This window comes from Pleurodeles waltl, chromosome 8 (genome assembly GCF_031143425.1).
Source record: "Pleurodeles waltl isolate 20211129_DDA chromosome 8, aPleWal1.hap1.20221129, whole genome shotgun sequence".
Taxonomy (NCBI): Eukaryota; Metazoa; Chordata; class Amphibia; order Caudata; family Salamandridae; genus Pleurodeles; species Pleurodeles waltl.
In genome coordinates, this window is record NC_090447.1 from 46023504 (window position 1) to 46046930 (window position 23427).

Consider the following 23427-nt stretch of genomic DNA (forward strand, 5'->3'; position numbering starts at 1 on the left):
CTGCCAGAGACGTGCTGCCTGTGTCGGCTGCCTGCCCGGTGTCAGTTCTCTCCATCCCAGAGACATGCTGCCTGTGTCTGCCAGAGACGTGCTGCCTGTGTCTGCTGCCTTCCCGGTGTCAGTTCTCTCCATCCCAGAGACATGCTGCCTGTGTCTGCCAGAGACGTGCTGCCTGTGTCTGCTGCCTGCCCGGTGTCAGTTCTCTCCATCCCAGAGGCATGCTGCCTGTGTCTGCCAGAGACATGCTGCCTGTGTCTGCTGCCTGTCCGGTGTCAGTTCTCTCCATCCCAGAGACATGCTGCCTGTGTCTGCTGCCTGCCCCGTGTCAGTTCTCTCCATCCCGAGACATGCTGCCTGTGACTGCTGCCTCCCCGGTGTCAGTTCTCTCCATCCCAGAGACATGCTGCCTGTGTCTGCCAGAGACATGCTGCCTGTGTCTGCTGCCTGCCCCGTGTCAGTTCTCTCCATCCCAGAGACGTGCTGCCTGTGTCTGCTGCCTGCCCGGTGTCAGTTCTCTCCATTCCAGAGACATGCTGCCTGTGTCTGCTGCCTGCCCCGTGTCAGTTCTCTCCATCCCAGAGACGTGCTGCCTGTGTCTGCTGCCTGCCGGTGTCAGTTCTCTCCATCCCAGAGACATGCTGCCTGTGTCTGCCAGAGACATGCTGTCTGTGTCTGCCAGAGACATGCTGCCTGTGTCTGCTGCCTGCCCGGTGTCAGTTCTCTCCATCCCAGAGACGTGCTGCCTGTGTCTGCTCCCTGCCCGGTGTCAGTTCTCTCCATCCCAGAGACATGCCGCCTGTGTCTGCCAGAGACATGCTGCCTGTGTCTGCGCCTGCCCGGTGTCAGTTCTCTCCATCCCGGGACGTGCTGCCTGTGTCTGCCAGAGACATGCTGCCTGTGTCTGCGCCTGCCCGGTGTCAGTTCTCTCCATCCCAGAGACATGCTGCCTGTGTCTGCCCAGTGTCAGTTCTCCCCATCCCAGAGACATGCTGCCTGTGTCTGCTGCCTGCCCCGTGTCAGTTCTCTCCATCCCGAGACATGCTGCCTGTGTCTGCGCCTGCCCGGTGTCAGTTCTCTCCATCCCAGAGACATGCTGCCTGTGTCTGCCCAGTGTCAGTTCTCCCCATCCCAGAGACATGCTGCCTGTGTCTGCTGCCAGCCCGGTGTCAGTTCTCTCCATCCCAGAGACATGCTGCCTGTGTCTGCCAGAGACATGCTGCCTGTGTCTGCTGCCTGCCCGGTGTCAGTTCTCTCCATCCCAGAGACGTGCTGCCTGTGTCTGCTCCCTGCCCGGTGTCAGTTCTCTCCATCCCAGAGACATGCCGCCTGTGTCTGCCAGAGACATGCTGCCTGTGTCTGCGCCTGCCCGGTGTCAGTTCTCTCCATCCCGGGACGTGCTGCCTGTGTCTGCCAGAGACATGCTGCCTGTGTCTGCGCCTGCCCGGTGTCAGTTCTCTCCATCCCAGAGACATGCTGCCTGTGTCTGCCCAGTGTCAGTTCTCCCCATCCCAGAGACATGCTGCCTGTGTCTGCTGCCTGCCCCGTGTCAGTTCTCTCCATCCCGAGACATGCTGCCTGTGTCTGCCCAGTGTCAGTTCTCCCCATCCCAGAGACATGCTGCCTGTGTCTGCGCCTGCCCGGTGTCAGTTCTCTCCATCCCAGAGACATGCTGCCTGTGACTGCTGCCTCCCCGGTGTCAGTTCTCTCCATCCCAGAGACATGCTGCCTGTGTCTGCCAGAGACATGCTGCCTGTGTCTGCGCCTGCCCGGAGTCAGTTCTCTCCATCCCAGAGACATGCTGCCTGTGTCTGCCAGAGACGTGCTGCTTGTGTCTGCTGCCTGCCCGGTGTCAGTTCTCTCCATCCCAGAGGCATGCTGCCTGTGTCTGCCAGAGACATGCTGCCTGTGTCTGCTGCCTGTCCGGTGTCAGTTCTCTCCATCCCAGAGACATGCTGCCTGTGTCTGCCAGAGACATGCTGCCTGTGTCTGCCAGAGACATGCTGCTTGTGTCTGCTGCCTGCCCGGTGTCAGTTCTCCCCATCCCAGAGACATGCTGCCTGTGTCTGCTGCCTGCCCGGTGTCAGTTCTCTCCATCCCAGAGACATTCTGCCTGTGTCTGCTGCCTGCCCGGTGTCAGTTCTCTCCATCCCGGGACATGCTGCCTGTGTCTGCCAGAGACATGCTGCCTGTGTCTGCCAGAGACATGCTGCTTGTGTCTGCTGCCTGCCCGGTGTCACTTCTCTCCATCCCAGGACGTGCTGCTTGTGTCTGCTGCCTGCCCGGTGTCAGTTCTCCCCATCCCAGAGACATGCTGCCTGTGTCTGCTGCCTGCCCGGTGTCAGTTCTCTCCATCCCGGGACATGCTGCCTGTGTCTGCCAGAGACATGCTGCCTGTGTCTGCCAGAGACATGCTGCCTGTGTCTGCTGCCTGCCCGGTGTCAGTTCTCTCCATCCCAGAGACATGCTGCCTGTGTCTGCCAGAGACGTGCTGCCTATGTCTGCGCCTGCCCGGTGTCAGTTCTCTCCATCCCAGGACGTGTTGCCTGTGTCTGCCAGAGACATGCTGCCTGTGTCTGCCAGAGACATGCTGCTTGTGTCTGCTGCCTGCCCGGTGTCACTTCTCTCCATCCCAGGACGTGCTGCTTGTGTCTGCTGCCTGCCCGGTGTCAGTTCTCCCCATCCCAGAGACATGCTGCCTGTGTCTGCTGCCTGCCCGGTGTCAGTTCTCTCCATCCCGGGACATGCTGCCTGTGTCTGCCAGAGACATGCTGCCTGTGTCTGCCAGAGACATGCTGCCTGTGTCTGCTGCCTGCCCAGTGTCAGTTCTCTCCATCCCAGAGACATGCTGCCTGTGTCTGCTGCCTGCCCGGTGTCAGTTCTCTCCATCCCAGGACGTGCTGCCTGCATCTGCGCCTGTCTCCCGCCCGCTGCCAGGGCTGCACATCCTCTGCATGCCTGTGAGCGAGCAGGGGCGTGGATTCAGCGCCAGGCATCCGCTCCGGGGACACACGAGCTGTAACAAGATGCGGAAGAGAGACCCCTCCGGCCGGGGGGCCTGGAATAGTTCATTTTGTTTAATACGCTGCATTTCCTGAATATTCCGCCAAATTGTCCCTATTCAGCAAATGATCACCCTTGAGGTGCCTCAAGGCACTGGCAACGGAGGCTGCTGCCAAGGAAACTATCCGGTGTGATGAAGCAGTGCCCCTCACTGAGACATTTTCACTCGACCCAGGCTCGGGTGGGCCGAAACCATGGTAATCTCATGTGGGTTCTCCCCACGCTCCTGCCACTGTCCTGCCACTGTCCTGTCACTGTCCTGCCATTGTCCTGCCATTGTCCTGCCGCTCTCCTCTCATTGTCATTGTACTGTCCTCCCACTGTCCTGCCACTGTCCTTTCACAGTCCTACCACTCTCTTGTCACTGTCCTACCACCGTCCTGTCACTGTCCTGCCACTCTCCTGTCACTGTCCTGTCACTATCCTGCTATTTACCTGCCACTATCCTGGTACTCTTCTGTCACTGTCCTGCCACTGTCCTGGTACTCTTATGTCACTGGGCTGCCACTGTCCTGTCACTGTCCTGGCACGCTCCGGTCACTGTGCTGCCACTGTCCTGGCACCCTCCCGTCACTGTGCTGCCACCGTCCTGCCATTGTCCTGTCACTGTCCTGCTATTTACCTGCCACTCTCCTGCCACTGTCCTGTCACCGTCCTGCCACTGTCCTATAACTGCCCTGCCTCCAGCTTTAGCAGTTGCAAAATACACTCCTCCTCTAACAGGATCCCGTCACTCTCCAGGCTGGAGCTGGTGGCTTGGCCGATGCTTGCAACGACAGTGATGGATCGTGCGGAGCAGCGCCAGCCAATAGCAGAGCAGAATTTAACTTGGGATTGTGTATGTTGCCTATTTATTTGGAGACTCTGTTAAATGCTACACGTGAAGATACGTATCTATCTATCTATCTATCTATCTATCTATCTATCTATCTATCTATCTATCTATCTATCTATCTATCCATAATCTATCCATCTACCCACCCATTATATATCTGTCTATCTGTCTATCTACCCATAATCAATATATCTATCTACCCACCCATAATCTATCTCTCTATCTATCTATCTATCGATCTGTCTATCTATATATCTGTCTATCTATCTACCCATAATCTGTCTACTCACCCATAATCTATCTGTCTGTCTATCTATCTATCTATCTATCTATCTATCTATCTATCTATCTATCTACCTATCTAAACAGATACATATACATATAAAGGTGTCGACGTCCTTCCAACGCAGAAGTTTGAGGTGTTCGTGTTATAGTCAATGGCAGCTCCACCGGGAAGTGCCTTAAAGCGGGGTGTCGTGCCCAGGACTCTGTGTCAACTTCTAAGCTCGCAGCTGCTTGCTCCTCTGACAGAGGCATAGCTACCAGTGGTGCGGCAGGTGCAGTGGCACCGGGGCCCGGTGGATTAAGAGGCCCTCTGCACATAGTGTGTCTGTATTTAACTGCTATGCCACGTCCTCTGAGTAGATGGCAGGCGCTTGTTGCCGCAGTGGCTAGTTGTAAGTGTCGGCCTGCCACACCTGCAGCACTTAGACCAGTGGCTGTGTCCAAAGCGCCCAGAGATGTTTTCATTTTGCAGGATTTCATTTGCACGTGTTCCTATTACTTTGGCCACACTGTGCAGAGTGCTCCACTGTGTTACTAATGAGTTCAGTATCATGTTGGCTTCTTAGCTGCTGCCAAGCGGGAGCACACTGTAGGTGGGCGAGAGTGGACATTTATCAGAAAGAACTGGCCAGGTCCAATCACCGAGGCCCTTCTTCAAAACATGACCCCAGCGCTGCTTTAAAATCAGTGCACGGGAGGCGCTATGGCCTCTTGAAATACCTGTAACAGAAACTGTCTCTCGGCATTACACATGTGACAGAGACTGTCTCTGGGCATTATACATGTGACAGAGACTGTCTTTGGGCATTATACATGTGACAGAGACTGTCTCTCGGCATTACACATGTGACAGAGACTGTCTCTGGGCATTATACATGTGACAAAGACTGTCTTTGGGCATTATACATGTGACAGAGACTGACTCTGGGCATTATACATGTGTCAGAAACTGTCTCTCGGCATTACACATGTGACAGAGACTGACTCTGGGCATTATACATGTGTCAGAAACTCTCTCTGGACATTATACATGTGACAAAGACTGTCTCTGGGCATTATACATGTGACAGAAACTGTCTCTCAGCAATATACCTGTAATGGAAACTGTCTCTTCGAATCATACATGTGACATAAACTGTCTCTCAGCATTATACCTGTAACAGAAAGTGTCTCTCAGCATTATACATGTGACAGAGACTGTCTCTGGGCATTATACCTGTGACAGAGACTGTCTCTGTGCAATATACATGTGACAGAAACTGTCTCTCAGCATTATACATGTGACAGAAACTGTCTCTGGGTATTATACATGTGACAAAGACTGTCTCTGGGCATTATACATGTGACAGAAACTGTCTCTCATCATTATACACGTGAAATAGACAGTCTCTCAGCATTATGCATGTGACATAAGCTGTCTCGCAGCATCATACATGTGACAGAAACTGTCTCTCAGCATTATACCTGTAACAGAAACTGTCTCTCGGCATTATACATGTGACAAAGACTGTGTCTGGGCATTATACACGTGACAGAAACTGTCTCTGGGCATTATACATGTGACAAAGACTGTCTCTGGGCATTATGCATGTGACATAAACCGTCTCTCCTTATTATACATGTGACAGAGACTGTCTCTCAGCATTATACATGTGACAGAGACTGTCTCTCGGTATTATACATGTGACAGAAACTGTCTCTCAGCATTATACATGTGACAGAGACTGTCTCTCAGTATTATACATGTGAGATAAACTGTCTCTGGGCATTATACATGTGAAAGAGACTGTCTCTCAATATTATTCCTGTGACAGAGACTGTCTTTCAGTATTATACATGTGACAGAAACTGTCTCTCAGCATTATACATGTGATAGAAACTGTCTCTCGGTATTATACGTGTGACTTAAGCTGTCTCTTAGCATTATACCTGTAACAGAAACTGTCACTTAGGGGGTCATTCTGACTCCCGCCGGCGGCGGTAACCGGACGCCCGGCGGGAGCCGCCGAATGACCGCACCGAGGTCAAATGACCGCGGCGGCCATTCTGGCTTTCCCGATGGGCTGGCGGGCGACCGCCAGAAGGCCGCCCGCTGGCCCAGCGGGAAAGCGCCTTCAACGAGGAAGCCGGCTCCGAATGGAGCCGGCGTAGTTGAAGGCGTGCGACGGGTGCAGTGGCACCCGTCGCGATTTTCAGTGTCTGCTTGGCAGACACTGAAAATCAATGTGGGGCCCTGTTAGGGGGCCCCTGCAGTGCCCATGCCATTGGCATGGGCACTGCAGGGGCCCTCAGGGGCCCCACGACACCCGTTACCGCCATCCTGTTCCCGGCGGTGAAAACCGCCAGGAACAGGATGGCGGTAAGGGGGTCGGAATCCCCATGGCGGCGCTGCAAGCAGCGCCGCCGTGGAGGATTCCCTGGGGCAGCGGGAAACCGGCGGACACCGCCGGTTTCCCGTTTCTGACCGCGGCTGTACCGCCGCGGACAGAATGCCCATGGAAGCACCGCCAGCCTGTTGGCGGTGCTTCCGCGGTCGTTGGCCCTGGCGGTCAGAATGACCACCTTAGTGTCATATATGTGACATAAACTGTCCCTCAGCATCATACCTGTGATAGAAACTGTCTCTCAGTATTATACCTGTGACAGGTTGTCTTTCAGTATTATACCTGTGACAGAGACTGTCTCTCAGCATTATACATGTAAGAGAAACTGTGTCAGCATTATACCTGCGACATAAACAGCCTCTCGTCAATATGGGGGTCATTCTGACCCTGGCGGTCTTGGACCGCCAGGGCAAGAATGACGGAAGCACCGCCAACAGGCTGGCGGTGCTTCATTTCCCATTCTGACTGCGGCGGTAAAGCCGCGGTCGCACCGCCGGGGTCGGCGGTGTCCCGCCGATTTTCCCCCGGTGGTGATAATCCGCCAGGGCACCGCTGCAAGCAGCGCTGCCCTGGGGATTATGACCCCCTTACCGCCAGCCTGTTTCTGGCGGTTTACACCGCCAGGAAGAGGCTGGCGGTAAGGGGTGTCCTGGGGCCCCTGGGGGCCCCTGCACTGCCCATGCCAATGGCATGGGCAGTGCAGGGGCCCCCTAACAGTGCCCCGGCCTGCTTTTCACTGTCTGCATGGCAGACAGTGAAAAGCGCGACGGGTGCAACTGCACCCGTCGCACGGCGGCAACACCGCCGGCTCCATTATGAGCCGGCTCCTGTGTTGCGGCCTCATTCCCGCTGGGCCGGCGGGCACTAACATGGTTAGCGCCCGCCGGCCCAGTGGGAATGTTGTAATGGGGGCAGCATCGTTTTGGCCGCATGGCGGCCGCTTTGCGGTTCCCGCCTGGCGGGCGGAAAGGTTGGAATCACCACCTATATCTGTAACAGAAACTGTCTCTTAGTATTCTAGGTTATTGGGGTACAGATCATTTCCAACACCCAGAGGTTTTGACTCAAAGCCCAATCTACTAAGATAACTTAAGTGGACTTCGCATAAAAGATGAACAACTCATGGAAGCAGAAGCAAATGTAGAAGAATGCATTGAATTTTGCCAAAAAAACAACTCACGGTATGTGCGACTGAACGCACAACCCATATTGAATGGGTTTCATCCATCTGCAGTTGCCTTTGGATAAGAATTTGTAATAAAAATGCTTTCAGTACAAAACCTACGCAAGACAGGGCATATTCTCCTCTGCACCACAGCCAAGGCAGCTTCTTTCAGTTCCAGAATAAGGTGTGACACTGGCAGACCACAATTATTGCTGCATGTGCAGTGCTTAATTTGTAAATAAAACGTTCCGGTGCCCAAAGTCCTCCTGTTAAACACGCGGCTGCTGCAATTAAAAGTGCGAACACGGAATACTGAAGCAGCGTAATCCTGAAGCCATCCGGGCCTCTTTAATCCATTTACAGCCACTTCCTGCCCCTTCAGCTCACTCTTGCAGCTTTCTGCTTTCTCCCATTGTGACGCTTTTTCGTTTTTCTCGTACCCCGTCTTTCCCATATGTGTCTTTTGCTCGCAGTAAATTCTTGAGGCAGAAAAATAAGTGCCGGCCCTCAAATATATGTGCCGGTGACCTGCACCGGAAACAACAAGCACAAATTAAGCACTGTGCAGGTGGTATTGCCCTGCCTTCTCCCTTTCGCACAGCACACATTTGAATGTTGCCTTGTGTGAAATTGAGTATTACAAATAAAAAGTTATTACTCTTTTGTGAAAATGTACATACCCACTGCATTTGTTTCCATACCTTTATTTGAACTTGAATTGTGTCAGCAATCACTCTTTCAGCAACCACTTTCACTTGTAGAACAGTCAGACCATTTGCCTTTGCTTTCGTGTGTTCACTTTCGGAGATAATAAGGTAAAGGCTGTTAGTCTCTTCCAGGACTTTGAAGCTAAAAATAGTTGGTTCAGGAGGTGCAATGTCTCTGGGGCCCAAAGGTGTGAGAGGCCCACTGCTCCCCAATCATGGCTGTTATTTAATTACCATCAAGGGGGCAGTATGAGTCATGTTCTTTGCCAGTGGTGTAACAAAGGCCCCGCGCCCCCTGCGGTATGGCTTGGCCCGAGCTCCAGGAGGACCTCCTAGTAAAGTACCCTGGCCTGAAAGCTGCTGGATGAGTATGGAGAGGGAAACCTCAATTTATGTGCGTGAGGGGGGGGGGATATTTCATTTCACCGCTATTTTATGCCTTACATTAGGGGCTCTGTTTCCGCCCATCACAGTCTAACAGTCAGTGTCCATCGTGAGACGCTGAAGGTCATTGTTGGATGGGCAGCACGCTATATACTCAGAGGCACTGAAGGTCATTGTCGGATGGGCAGCACGCTATACACTCAGAGGCACTGATGGTCATTGTCGGAGGGGCAGCACGCTATATACTCAGAGGTGCTGAAGGTCATTGTCGGATGGGTAACATGCTATACGCTCAGAGGCACTGAAGGTCATTGTTGGATGGGTAACATGCTATACACTCAGAGGCACTGAAGGTCATTGTTGGATGGGTAGCACGCTATACACTCAGAGGCACTGAAGGTCATTGTTGGATGGGTAGCACGCTATACGCTCAGAGGCACTGAAGTTCATTGTTGGATGGGTAACACGCTATACGCTCAGAGGCACTGAAGGTCATTGTTGTATGGGTAGCACGCTATACGCTCAGAGGCACTGAAGGTCATTGTTGGATGGGTAACACGGTATACGCTCAGAGGCACTGAAGGTCATTGTTGGATGGGTAACATGCTATACGCTCAGAGGCACTGAAGGTCATTGTTGAATGGGTAACATGCTATACGCTCAGAGGCACTGAAGGTCATTGTTGGATGGGTAACATGCTATACACTCAGAGGCACTGAAGGTCATTGTTGGAGGGGCAGCACGCTATACACTCAGAGGCACTGAAGGTCATTGTTGGATGGGTAACATGCTATACGCTCAGAGGCACTGAAGGTCATTGTTGGATGGGTAACATGCTATACGCTCAGAGGCACTGAAGGTCATTGTTGTATGGGTAACATGCTATACACTCAGAGGCACTGAAGGTCATTGTTGTATGGGTAACATGCTATACACTCAGAGGCACTAAAGGTCATTGTTGGATGGGTAACATGCTATACACTCAGAGGCACTGAAGGTCATTGTCGGATGGGCAGCACGCTATACACTCAGAGGCACTGAAGGTCATTGTTGGATGGGCAGCACGCTATCCACTCAGACGCCCTGATGGTCATTGTCGGAGGGGCAGCACGCTATATACTCAGAGGTGCTGAAGGTCATTGTTGGATGGGCAGCACGCTATCCACTCAGACGCCCTGATGGTCATTGTCGGAGGGGCAGCACGCTATATACTCAGAGGTGCTGAACGTCATTGTTGGATGGGCAGCACGCTATCCACTCAAAGGCCCTTATGGTCATTGTCGGAGGAGCAGCACGCTATACACTCAGAGGCACTGAAGGTCATTGTTGGATGGGTAGCACGCTATACACTCAGAGGCGCTGAAGGTCATTGTCAGATGGGTAGCACGCTATACACTCAGAGGCACTGAAGGTCATTGTTGGATGGGCAGCACGCTATCCACTCAGACGCCCTGATGGTCATTGTCGGAGGGGCAGCACGCTATATACTCAGAGTTGCTGAAGGTCATTGTTGGATGGGCAGCACGCTATCCACTCAAAGGCCCTGATGGTCCTTGTCGGAGGGGCAGCACGCTATACACTCAGAGGCACTGAAGGTCATTGTTGGATGGGTAGCACGCTATACACTCAGAGGCGCTGAAGGTCATTGTCGGATGGGTAGCACGCTATACACTCAGAGGCGCTGAAGGTCATTGTCGGATGGGTAGCACGCTATACACTCAGAGGCGCTGAAGCTCATTGTTGGATGGGTAGCACGCTATATACTCAGAGGCGCTGAAAGTCATTGTCGGATGGGTAGCACGCTTTATACTCAGAGGTGCTGAAAGTCATTGTTGGATGGGTAGCACGCTATACACTCAGAGGCTCTGTACGGCATTTCAGCTGGGTAGCACACTATGCACTCAGAGGCACTGAAGGTCAATGTCAGGTGGGTAGCACGCTGTACAATCAGAAGTGTGAAGATCATAGTCGGATGGGTAGCACACTATACACTCAGAGACGCTGAAGATCATAGTCGGATGGGTAGCATGCTATGCACTCATAGGCTCTGAACAGCATTAGAGCTGGGTAGCACTCTATACATTCAGAGGCACTGAAGGAAAATGTCGAGTGGGTAGCAGGCTATACACTTAGAGGACCTGATGGTCAGTGTTGGACGGTAGCATGCTACAAACTCTGAGGCACCTTGAGAGCATTGTCAGGTGGGTAGCACACTGTACCCTCACAGGTACTGAAGGTCATTCTTAAATGGGTAGCACGCTATACACATAGAAGCGCTGAAGGTCATTGTTGGATGGGTAGCTGTAGGAAAGTACCATCTTGCCTGGCATGTTACCCCCATTTTTCACTGTATATATGTTGTTTTAGTTGTATGTGTCACTGGGACCCTGCCAGCCAGTGTGTGCCCTGAATGTGTTACCTGTGTTATGACTAACTGTCTCACTGAGGCTCTGCTATCCAGAACCTCAGTGGTTATGCTCTCTCATTTCTTTCAAATTGTCACTAACAGGCTAGTGACCAATTTTACCAATTTACATTGGCATACTGGAACACCCTTATAATTCCCTAGTATATGGTACTGAGGTACCCAGGGTATTGGGGTTCCAGGAGATCCCTATGGGCTGCAGCATTTCTTTTGCCACCCATAGGGAGCTCTGACAATTCTTACACAGGCCTGCCACTGCAGCCTGAGTGAAATAACGTCCACGTTATTTCACAGCCATTTACCACTGCACTTAAGTAACTTATAAGTCACCTATATGTCTAACCTTTACCTGGTAAAGGTTAGGTGCAAAGTTACTTAGTGTGTGGGCACCCTGGCACTAGCCAAGGTGCCCCCACATTGTTCAGGGCAAATTCCCCGGACTTTGTGAGTGCGGGTACACCATTACACGAGTGCACTACACATAGGTCACTACCTATGTGTAGCTTCACAATGGTAACTCCGAATATGGCCATGTAACATGTCTATGATCATGGAATTGCCCCCTCTATGCCATCCTGGCATAGTTGGCACAATCCCATGATCCCACAGGTCTGTAGCTCAGACCTGGGTACTGCCAAACTGCCTTTCCCGGGGTTTCACTGCAGCTGCTGCTGCTGCCAACCCCTCAGACAGGTTTCTGCACTCCTGGGGTCCAGCCAGGATTGGCCCAAGAAGGCAGAACAAAGGACTTCCTCAGAGAGAGGGTGTTACACCCTCTCCCTTTGGAAAATGGTGTTAGGGCTGGGGAGGAGTAGCCTCCCCCAGCCTCTGGAAATGCTTTCATGGGCACAGATGGTGCCCATTTCTGCATAAGCCAGTCTACACCAGTTCAGGGACCCCTCAGCCCTGCTCTGGCGCGAAACTGGACAAAGGAAAGGGGAGTGACCACTCCCCTGACCTGCACCTCCCCTGGGAGGTGCCCAGAGCTCCTCCAGTGTGCTCCAGACCTCTGCCATCTTGGAAACAGAGGTGTTGCTGGCACACTGAACTGCTCTGAGTGGCCAGGGCCAGCAGGTGATGTCAGAGACTCCTTCTGATAGGCTCCTTCAGGTGTTGCTAGCCTATCTTCTCTCCTAAGTACCCAAACCCTCTTTTCTGGCTATTTAGGGTCTCTGCTTTGGGGATTTCCTTAGATAACGAATGCAAGAGCTCATCAGAGTTCCTCTGCATCTCTCTCTTCACCTTCTGCCAAGGAATCGACTGCTGACCGCGCTGGAAGCCTGCAAAACTGCAACAAAGTAGCAAAGACGATTACTGCAACTCTGTAACGCTGATCCTGCCACCTTCTCGACTGTTTTCCTGGTGGTGCATGCTGTGGGGGTAGTCTGCCTCCTCTCTGCACTAGAAGCTCCGAAGAAATCTCCCGTGGGTCAACGGAATCTTCCCCCTGCTACCGCAGGCACCAAAGAACTGCATCACCGGTACCCTGGGTCTCCTCTCAGCACAACGAGCGAGGTCCCTTGAATCCAGCAACTCTGTCCAAGTGACTCCCACAGTCCAGTGACTCTTCAGTCCAAGTTTGGTGGAGGTAAGTCCTTGCCTCCCCACGCCAGACTGCATTGCTGGGAACCGCGACTTTTGCAGCTACTCCGGCCTCTGTGCACTTCCGGCGGAAATCCTTTGTGCACAGCCAAGCCTGGGTCCACGGCACTCTAACCTGCATTGCACGACTTTCTAAGTTGTCCTCCGGCGACGTGGGACTCCTTTGTGCGACTTCGAGTGAGCACCGTTTCACTCCACTTTGTAGTGCCTGTTCCGGCACTTCTGCGGGTGCTGCCTGCTTCTGAGAGGGCTCCTTGTCTTGCTGGGCGCCCCCTCTGTCCCCTGACGCAATTGGGGACATCCTGGTCCCTCCTGGGCCACAGCAGCATCCAAAACTGCTAACCGCACCACTTGCAGCTAGCAAGGCTTGTTGGCGGTCTTTCTTCAGGAAAACACTTCTGCACGACTCTCCACGGCGTGGGAGATCCATCCTCCCAAGGGGAAGTCTCTAGCCCTTGTCGTTCCTGCAGAATCCTAAGCTTCTACTGTCCAGTAGCAGCTTCTTTGCACCCACAGCTGGCATTTCCTGGGCATCTGCCCATCTCCGACTTGCTTGTGACTTTTGGACTTGGTCCCCTTGTTCCACAGGTACCCTCGACTGGAAATCCATTGTTGTTGCATTGCTGATTTGTGTCTTTCCTGCAGAATTCCCCTATCACGACTTCTGTGCTCTTTGGGGAACTTTAGTGCACTTTGCACTCACTTTTCAGGGTCTTGGGGTGGGCTATTTTTCTAACCCTAACTGTTTTCTTACAGTCCCAGCGACCCTCTACAAGGTCACATAGGTTTGGGGTCCATTCGTGGTTCGCATTCCACTTTTGGAGTATATGGTTTGTGTTGCCCATATCCCTATGTGTCCCCATTGCATCCTATTGTAACTATACATTGTTTGCACTGTTTTCTAATACTATACTGCATATTTTTGGTATTGTGTACATATATCTTGTGTATATTTGCTATCCTCATACTGAGGGTACTCACTGAGATACTTTTGGCATATTGTCATAAAAATAAAGTACCTTTATTTTTAGTATATCTGTGTATTGTGTTTTCTTATGATATTGTGCATATGACACTAGTGGTAAAGTAGGAGCTTCACTCGTCTCCTAGTTCAGCCTAAGCTGCTCTGCTAAGCTACCATTATCTATCAGCCTAAGCTGCTAGACACCCTATACACTAATAAGGGATACCTGGGCCTGGTGCAAGGTGTAAGTACCCCTTGGTACTCACTACAAGCCAGTCCAGCCTCCTACATTGGTTGTGCAGTGGTGGGATAAGTGCTCTGTAACTACTTACCACTTTTGTCATTGTACTTTTCATAAGAGAAAAATATACAAAACAAGTTCAGTGTATGTACACCTAACCAAAAGGTTTTGCATTTCTTTTCTCACTTCTTTTCTAAAGTGCTGAAAAGTACCGCTAACTGTCTAAAAAGTTCTTAAAAAGTTTTAAAAGTTTTTTTCTGTCTTTCCAAAAGTTCTGAAAAACTTTTTCTTCCTTTTTCTATCACTTAAACACTTTCAAAAATGTCTGGCACAGGCCAAACTGTTGATCTGTCCAAACTTGCTTATGATAACCTTAGCTGGAAAGATGCAAGGAGTCTCTGCATAGAAAGAGGTTTAAGTGTAAGGAAGAATCCCTCTAGAGAACTGTTGGTAAATATGCTTGTTGAACAGGATAAGGCCAGAGCTGGCACCCCTGTTGAAAAGTTAGCTGATGGTTCCCACTCTGATTCTGGGGCACCCCTAGCAAAAGAGGTGGGAGGGAATCTTCCAAGCCTGCCCACTAGCAAGCCACCTAGCATAGCTGGTACTGATGTAGAGTCACACCATACTGATAGTGTTGTCTCACATCACAGTAAGAGTATCCCTTCTCATCATAGTAGAAGTGCTGTTTCTGTTAGTCAAGCTATTAGGGTGCCTTCTGTTAGGGCCAGGTCTCCTTCTGTTCTATCTCAGCATACTTCTGTCTCTAGACATGCCTCACCCACCCACCCTGATGACAGAGTGTTAGAAAGGGAGCTCAATAGATTGAGAGTGGAACAAACCAGACTGAAGCTCAAGAAGCAACAGCTGGATTTGGATAGGCAGTCCTTAGAGGTGGAAAGGGAAAGACAGAAATTGGGTTTAGAAACCCATGGTGGCAGCAGCAGTATTCCCCATAGTCATCCTGCAAAAGAGCATGATTCCAGGAATCTGCACAAGATAGTTCCCCCTTATAAGGAGGGGGATGACATTAACAAGTGGTTTGCTGCACTTGAGAGGGCCTGTGTTGTACAGGATGTCCCTCAAAGGCAGTAGGCTGCTATCCTATGGCTATCATTTAGTGGAAAGGGTAGGGATAGGCTCCTTACTGTGAAAGAAAGTGATGCCAATAATTTTGCAGTTCTTAAGAATGCACTCCTAGATGGTTATGGCTTAACCACTGAACAGTACAGGATGAAGTTCAGAGAGACCAAAAAGGAGTCTTCACAAGACTGGGTAGACTTTGTTGACCATTCAGTGAAGGCCTTGGAGGGGTGGTTACATGGCAGTAAAGTTACTGCTTATGAAAGCCTGTATAACTTAATCCTGAGAGAGCATATACTTAATAACTGTGTGTCTGATTTGTTGCACCAGTACCTGGTGGACTCTGATCTGACCTCTCCCCAAGAATTGGGAAAGAAGGCAGACAAATGGGTCAGAACAAGGGTGAACAGAAAAGTTCATACAGGGGGTGACAAAGATGGCAACAAGAAGAAGGATGGTAAGTCTTCTGACAAGGGTGGGGACAAATCTAAAAATGAGTCTTCATCAGGCCCACAAAAACACTCTGGTGGGGGGGGTGGGTCCAAATCCTCTTCAAATCAAAACAAAGAAAAGAAACCATGGTGCTATTTATGTAAAATAAAAGGCCATTGGACAACAGATCCCAGTTGTCCAAAGAAAAGCACCAAGCCTCCTACCACTACAACCCCTACTGCTACACCTAGTGTCCCTACTAATAGCAGTGGTGGTGGGAGCAAACCTACTAATAGCCAATCCAAGGGAGTAGCTGGGCTCACTTTTGGTAACTTAGTTGGGGTTGGTCTTGTTAGGGAGACCACAGAGGCTGTGTTAGTCTCTGAGGGGGCTATTGATTTAGCCACCTTAGTTGCTTGTCCCCTTAACATGTATGAGTACAAGCAACTACCCCTAATAAATGGTGTTGAGGTTCAGGCCTACAGGGACACAGGAGCCAGTGTTACAATGGTAATAGAGAAACTGGTCCACCCTGAACAACACCTACTTGGTCACCAGTACCAAGTAACCGATGCTCACAACAACACACTTAGCCACCCCATGGCTGTTGTAAATCTCAACTGGGGGGGGTTACTGGTCCAAAGAAAATTGTGGTTGCCTCATATTTACCTGTAGACTGTCTACTTGGAAATGATTTAGAGACATCAGCTTGGTCAGATGTGGAGTTGGAGGCCCCTGCAGGAATGCTGGGCATTCCAGGGCATATTTTTGCTTTGACAAGGGCTCAGGCCAAAAAGCAGAAAGGACAGGGTGACTTGGATCCTGGAAGAATGGACCAAGTGCTCCCTAAAGCTAGGGCTATTAGAAGTAAAGCACTACCTACTATCCCTCCCTCTACAGTGGATTCAACTTCTGAGGAAGAATAATTTCCACCCTGTGCAGAACCTACACTAGAGGAGCAGGAAGCAGACATTGCTGAGCTTTTGGGTGAAGGGGGGCCTGCCAGGGAGGAGCTGAGTGTGGCACAGCAAACCCGTCCCACACTAGAGGGTCTAAGGCAGCAAGCTGTCAAACAAGCTAATGGGGATGTCAGTGACTCTCACAGAGTTTACTGGGAGGACAACCTCTTGTACACTGAAGCAAGGGATCCAAAACCTGGAGCTGCGAGGAGATTGGTGATTCCTCAGGAGTTCAGAAAGGTCCTCCTAACTCTAGCCCACGACATTCCCCTAGCTGGACATTTGGGGCAAATGAAAACTTGGGACAGGCTTGTTCCCTTGTTTCATTGGCCTAGAATGTCAGAGGACACAAAGGAATTTTGTAAGTCCTGTGAAACCTGTCAAGCCAGTGGCAAGACAGGTGGCACTCCAAAGGCACCCCTTATCCCACTGCCTGTGGTTGGGGTTCCCTTTGAGAGGGTAGGGGTTGACATAGTTGGCCCCCTTGACCCTCCTACTGCTTCAGGCAATAGGTTTATCTTGGTGGTAGTGGACCATGCCACCAGATATCCTGAAGCAATTCCTCTAAGGACCACTACAGCTCCTGCAGTGGCAAAGGCCCTCCTGGGAATCTTTTCCAGGGTGGGCTTCCCAAAAGAGGTGGTATCAGACAGGGGAAGCAATTTCATGTCTGCTTACTTAAAGGCCATGTGGAAGGAGTGTGGTGTAACATACAAGTTCACTACACCCTATCATCCACAAACAAATGGACTGGTGGAGAGATTTAACAAAACTCTCAAAGGCATGATTATGGGACTCCCTGAAAAACTCCGCAGGAGGTGGGATATCCTTTTACCATGCCTCCTTTTTGCTTACTGGGAGGTACCCCAGAAAGGAGTGGGCTTCAGCCCCTTTGAACTCCTATTTGGGCAACCTGTGAGAGGTCCTCTAACACTTGTTAAGGAGGGTTGGGAACAACCTTTAAAAGCTCCAAAGCAAGACATAGTGGACTATGTACTTGGCCTCAGATCAAGGATTGTTGAGTACATGAAAAAGGCCAGTAAAAACCTTCAGGCCAGCCAAGAGCTCCAAAAGCAATGGCATGACCAGAAGGCTGTTTTGGTTCAGTACCAACCAGGGCAGAAAGTGTGGGTCTTGGAGCCTGTGGCCCCAAGAGCACTCCAAGATAAATGGAGTGGGCCCCACACAATTGTTGAGAAAAAGGGTGAAGTCACCTACTTAGTTGACTTAGGGTGCTCCATGTCAATCGCCTGAAACCCTACTATGACAGGGCTGATCTCACCCTGCTCATGGCAACAGATGAGGGACAGGAAGAAGAAAGTGACCCTCTCCCTGATCTCTTCTCTTCCACAGAACAAGATGCTCTGGTGGAAGGGGTTGTACTGGCAGATTGTCTTACTGCTGAGCAGAAAGGCCACTGCATAAATCTCCTGGGTCCGTTTTCTGAACTCTTCTCTACTGTGCCAGGCACTACTTCTTGGTGTGAGCACACTATAGATACTGGAGACAGCTTGCCTGTCAAAAGTAAGATCTATAGGCAGCCTGACCATGTCAGAGACTGCATAAAACAAGAAGTGCAGAAAATGTTAGAACTGGGAGTGGTTGAGCACTCTGAAAGTCCATGGGCCTCTCCTGTGGTACTTGTACCAAAACCTCATTCCAAAGATGGAAAGAAGGAAATGCGGTTTTGTGTAGACTATAGAGGTCTCAACCAAGTAACCAAAACTGATGCTCACCCTATACCCAGGGCAGATGAGCTCATAGATACACTGGCATCTGCCAAGTATCTAAGCACTTTTGACTTGACTGCAGGGTATTGGCAGATCAAATTATCAGAAGATGCAAAAGCAAAAACTGCATTTTCAACCATTGGAGGCCATTACCAATTCACAGTAATGCCTTTTGGATTGAAAAATGCACCTGCCACTTTTCAGAGGTGGGTGAACACAGTCCTGCAAGGGCTGGAAGCTTTTAGTGCAGCATATCTGGACGATATAGCTGTCTTTAGCTCCAGCTGGGATGATCACCTGGTCCACCTATGGAAGGTTTTGGAGGCCCTGCAAAAGGCAGGCCTCACTATCAAGGCTTCAAAGTGCCAGATAGGGCAGGGGAAGGTGGTTTATCTGGGACACCTTGTTGGTGGGGAACAGATTGCACCACTTCAGGGGAAAATCTAAACTATTATAGATTGGGTTCCCCCTACTACTCAGACTCAGGTGAGAGCCTTTTTAGGCCTCACTGGGTATTATAGGAGGTTCATAAAGAACTATGGCTCCATTGCAGCCCCTCTTAATGACCTCACTTCAAAGAAAATGCCTAAGAAGGTATTATGGACAGCAAACTGTCAGAAAGCTTTTGAGGAGCTGAAGCAGGCCATGTGCTCTGCACCTGTCCTGAAAAGCCCTTGTTACTCTAAAAAATTCTAAGTCCAAACTGATGCATCTGAATTAGGAGTAGGGGCAGTCCTATCATAACTTAATTCTGAGGGCCAGGATCAACCTGTTGTTTTTATTAGTAGGAGGTTGACCCCTAGAGAAAAGCATTGGTCTGCCATAGAGAGGGAGGCCTTTGCTGTGGTCTGGGCACTGAAGAAGTTGAGGCCATACCTGTTTGGCACTCACTTCATTGTTCAGACAGACCACAAACCTCTACTTTGGCTAAAACAAATGAAAGGTGAAAATCCTAAATTGTTGAGGTGGTCCATATCCCTACAGGGAATGGACTATACAGTGGAACATAGACCTGGGAGTAGCCACTTCAATGCAGATGGACTCTCCAGATATTTCCACTTAGATAATGAAGACCCATCAGGTAATGACTAGTCTTATTGTCCTTCGTTTGGGGGGGGGGGGGGTGTGTAGGAAAGTACCATCTTGCCTGGCATGTTACCCCCATTTTTCACTGTATATATGTTGTTTTAGTTGTATGTGTCACTGGGACCCTGCCAGCCAGGGCCCCAGTGCTCATAAGTGTGCCCTGAATGTGTTACCTGTGTTATGACTAACTGTCTCACTGAGGCTCTGCTATCCAGAACCTCAGTGGTTATGCTCTCTCATTTCTTTCAAATTGTCACTAACAGGCTAGTGACCAATTTTACCAATTTACATTGGCATACTGGAACACCCTTATAATTCCCTAGTATATGGTACTGAGGTACCCAGGGTATTGGGGTTCCAGGAGATCCCTATGGGCTGCAGAATTTCTTTTGCCACCCATAGGGAGCTCTGACAATTCTTACACAGGCCTGCCACTGCAGCCTGAGTGAAATAACGTCCACGTTATTTCACAGCCATTTACCACTGCACTTCAGTAACTTATAAGTTACCGATATGTCTAACTTTTACCTGGTAAAGGTTAGGTGCAAAGTGACTTAGTGTGTGGGCACCCTGGCACTAGCCAAGGTGCCCCCACATTGTTCAGGGCAAATTCCCCGGACTTTGTGAGTGCGGGGACACCATTACACGCGTGCACTACACATAGGTCACTACCTATGTGTAGCTTCACAATGGTAACTCCGAATATGGCCATGTAACATGTCTATGATCATGGAATTGCCCCCTCTATGCCATCCTGGCATAGTTGGCACAATCCCATGATCCCACAGGTCTGTAGCTCAGACCTGGGTACTGCCAAACTGCCTTTCCCGGGGTTTCACTGCAGCTGCTGCTGCTGCCAACCCCTCAGACAGGTTTCTGCCCTCCTGGGGTCCAGCCAGACTTGGCCCAGGAAGGCAGAACAAAGGACTTCCTCAGCGAGAGGGTGTTACACCCTCTCCCTTTGGAAAATGGTGTTAGGGTTGGGGAGGAGTAGCCTCCCCCAGCCTCTGGAAATGCTTTCATGGGCACAGATGGTGCCCATTTCTGCATAAGCCAGTCTACACCGGTTCAGGGACCCCTCAGCCTTGCTCTGGCGCGAAACTGGACAAAGGAAAGGGGAGTGACCACTCCCCTGACCTGCACCTCCCCTGGGAGGTGCCCAGAGCTCCTCCAGTGTGCTCCAGACCTCTGCCATCTTGGAAACAGAGGTGCTGCTGGCACACTGGACTGCTCTGAGTGGCCAGGGCCAGCAGGTGATGTCAGAGACTCCTTCTGATAGGCTCCTTCAGGTGTTCCTAGCCTATCTTCTCTCCTAAGTAGCCAAACCCTCTTTTCTGGCTATTTAGGGTCTCTGCTTTGGGGATTTCCTTAGATAACGAATGCAAGAGCTCATCAGAGTTCCTCTGCATCTCTCTCTTCACCTTCTGCCAAGGAATCGACTCCTGACCACGCTGGAAGCCTGCAAAACTGCAACAAAGTAGCGAAGACGACTACTACAACTCTGTAATGCTGATCCTGCCACCTTCTCAACTGTTTTCCTGGTGGTGCATGCTGTGGGGGTAGTCTGCCTCCTCTCTGCACTAGAAGCTCCGAAGAAATCTCCCGTGGGTCGACGGAATCTTCCCCCTGCTACCGCAGGCACCAAAGAACTGCATCACCGGTACCCTGGGTCTCCTCTCAGCACAACGAGCGAGGTCCCTTGAATCCAGAAACTCTGTCCAAGTGACTCCCACAGTCCAGTGACTCTTCAGTCCAAGTTTGGTGGAGGTAAGTCCTTGCCAGACTGCATTGCTGGGAACCGCGACTTTTGCAGCTACTCCGGCCTCTGTGCACTTCCGGCAGAAATCCTTTGTGCACAGCCAAGCCTGGGTCCACGGCACTCTAACCTGCATTGCACGACTTTCTAAGTTGTCCTCCGGCGACGTGGGACTTCTTTGTGCGACTTCGGGTGAGCACCGTTTCACTCCTCTTCATAGTGCCTGTTCCGGCACTTCTGCGGGTGCTGCCTGCTTCTGAGAGGGCTCTTTGTCTTGCTGGGCGCCCCCTCTGTCCCCTGACGCAATTGGCGACATCCTGGTCCCTCCTGGGCTACAGCAGCATCCAAAAACGCTAACAGCACCACTTGCAGCTAGCAAGGCTTGTTGGTGGTCTTTCTTCAGGAAAACACTTCTGCACAACTCTCCACGGCGTGGGAGATCCATCCTCTAAAGGGGAAGTCTCTAGCCCTTGTCGTTCCTGCAGAATCCTAAGCTTCTACTGTCCAGTAGCAGCTTCTTTGCACCCACAGCTGGCATTTCCTGGGCATCTGCCCATCTCCGACTTGCTTGTGACTTTTGGACTTGGTCCCCTTGTTCCACAGGTACCCTCGTTTGGAAATCCATCGTTGTTGCATTGCTGATTTGTGTCTTTCCTGCAGAATTCCCCTATCACAACTTCTGTGCTTTTGGGGAACTTTAGTGCACTTTGCACTCACTTTTCAGGGTCTTGGGGTGGGCTATTTTTCTAACCCTAACTGTTTTCTTACAGTCCCAGCGACCCTCTACAAGGTCACATAGGTTTGGGGTCCATTCGTGTTTCGCATTCCACTTTTGGAGTATATGGTTTGTGTTGCCCCTATCCCTATGTGTCCCCATTGCATCCTATTGTAACTATACATTGTTTGCACTGTTTTCTAATACTATACTGCATATTTTTGATATTGTGTACATATATCTTGTGTATATTTGCTATCCTCATACTGAGGGTACTCACTGAGATACTTTTGGCATATTGTCATAAAAATAAAGTACCTTTATTTTTAGTATATCTGTGTATTGTGTTTTCTTATGATATTGTGCATATGACACTAGTGGTACTGTAGGAGCTTCACTCGTCTCCTAGTTCAGCCTAAGCTGCTCTGCTAAGCTACCATTAACTATCAGCCTAAGCTGCTAGACACCCTATACACTAATAAGGGATACCTGGGCCTGGTGCAAGGTGTAAGTACCCCTTGGTACTCACTACAAGCCAGTCCAGCCTCCTACAGTAGCAAGCTATACACTCAGGGGCACTGAAGGTCATCCTCGAATGGGTAACACACTGTACAGAAGCACTGAATGCCATTGTTGGATGGGTACCACTCTATATACTCAAAGCCACTTAGGAGCATTGTCAGATGGGTAGCACTCCATACACGCAGAGGCGCTGAAGGTCATTTTCAGATGAGTAGCACGCTATACACACAGAAGCGCTGAAGGTCATTGTTGGATGGGTAGCACGCTATATTCTCAGTGGCACTTAAGAAAATTGTCAAATGGGTATCACTCTATACACTCAGAGGCACTGAAGGTCATCCTCGAATGGGTAACACACTGTACACTCGGAAGCGCTAAAGGCCATTTTCGGATGGGCAGATTACTATACACTCAGAAGCACTGAATGTCAATGTTGGATGGGCACTACTCTATATACTCAAAGCCACTTAGGAGCATTGTCAGATGGGTAGCACTCCATATACGCGGAGGCGCTGAAGGTCATTGTCAGATGAGTAGCACGCTATACACTCAGAGGCGCTGAAGGTCATTGTCGGATGGGTAGCACAATATTCACTCAGAAGCAATGTAGGTCATTGTTGGATGGGTAGCGTGCTATACACTCAGAGGTGCTGAAGCTCATCGTCAGATGGGTAGCATGCTTTACACTCAGGCGCTGGACAGCATTTCAGTTGGGTAGCATTCTGTACATTCAGGCGCTGTAGGTCATTCCGAGATGGGTCGCACACAATACACTCAAAGGACCTTAAGAGCATTGCCATATACGTAGCACACTGTATACTCAGAGGTGCTGAAGGACATTTTTGGATGGTTAGTACACTATACACTCATAGGCACTGAAGGTCATTGTTGGATGGGTACCACAGTATACACTCAGAGGCACTGTAGGTCATTGTCGGTTGGGGAACACACTATACACTGAGAGACCCTTAAGAGAATTATCATATAGGCAGCACACTATACACTCTGAGCGCTGAAGGTAATTTATGGATGGGTAGCACACTATATTGTCAGAGCTCCTGAAGGTCTCTGTCGGATGGGTAGCACGCTATA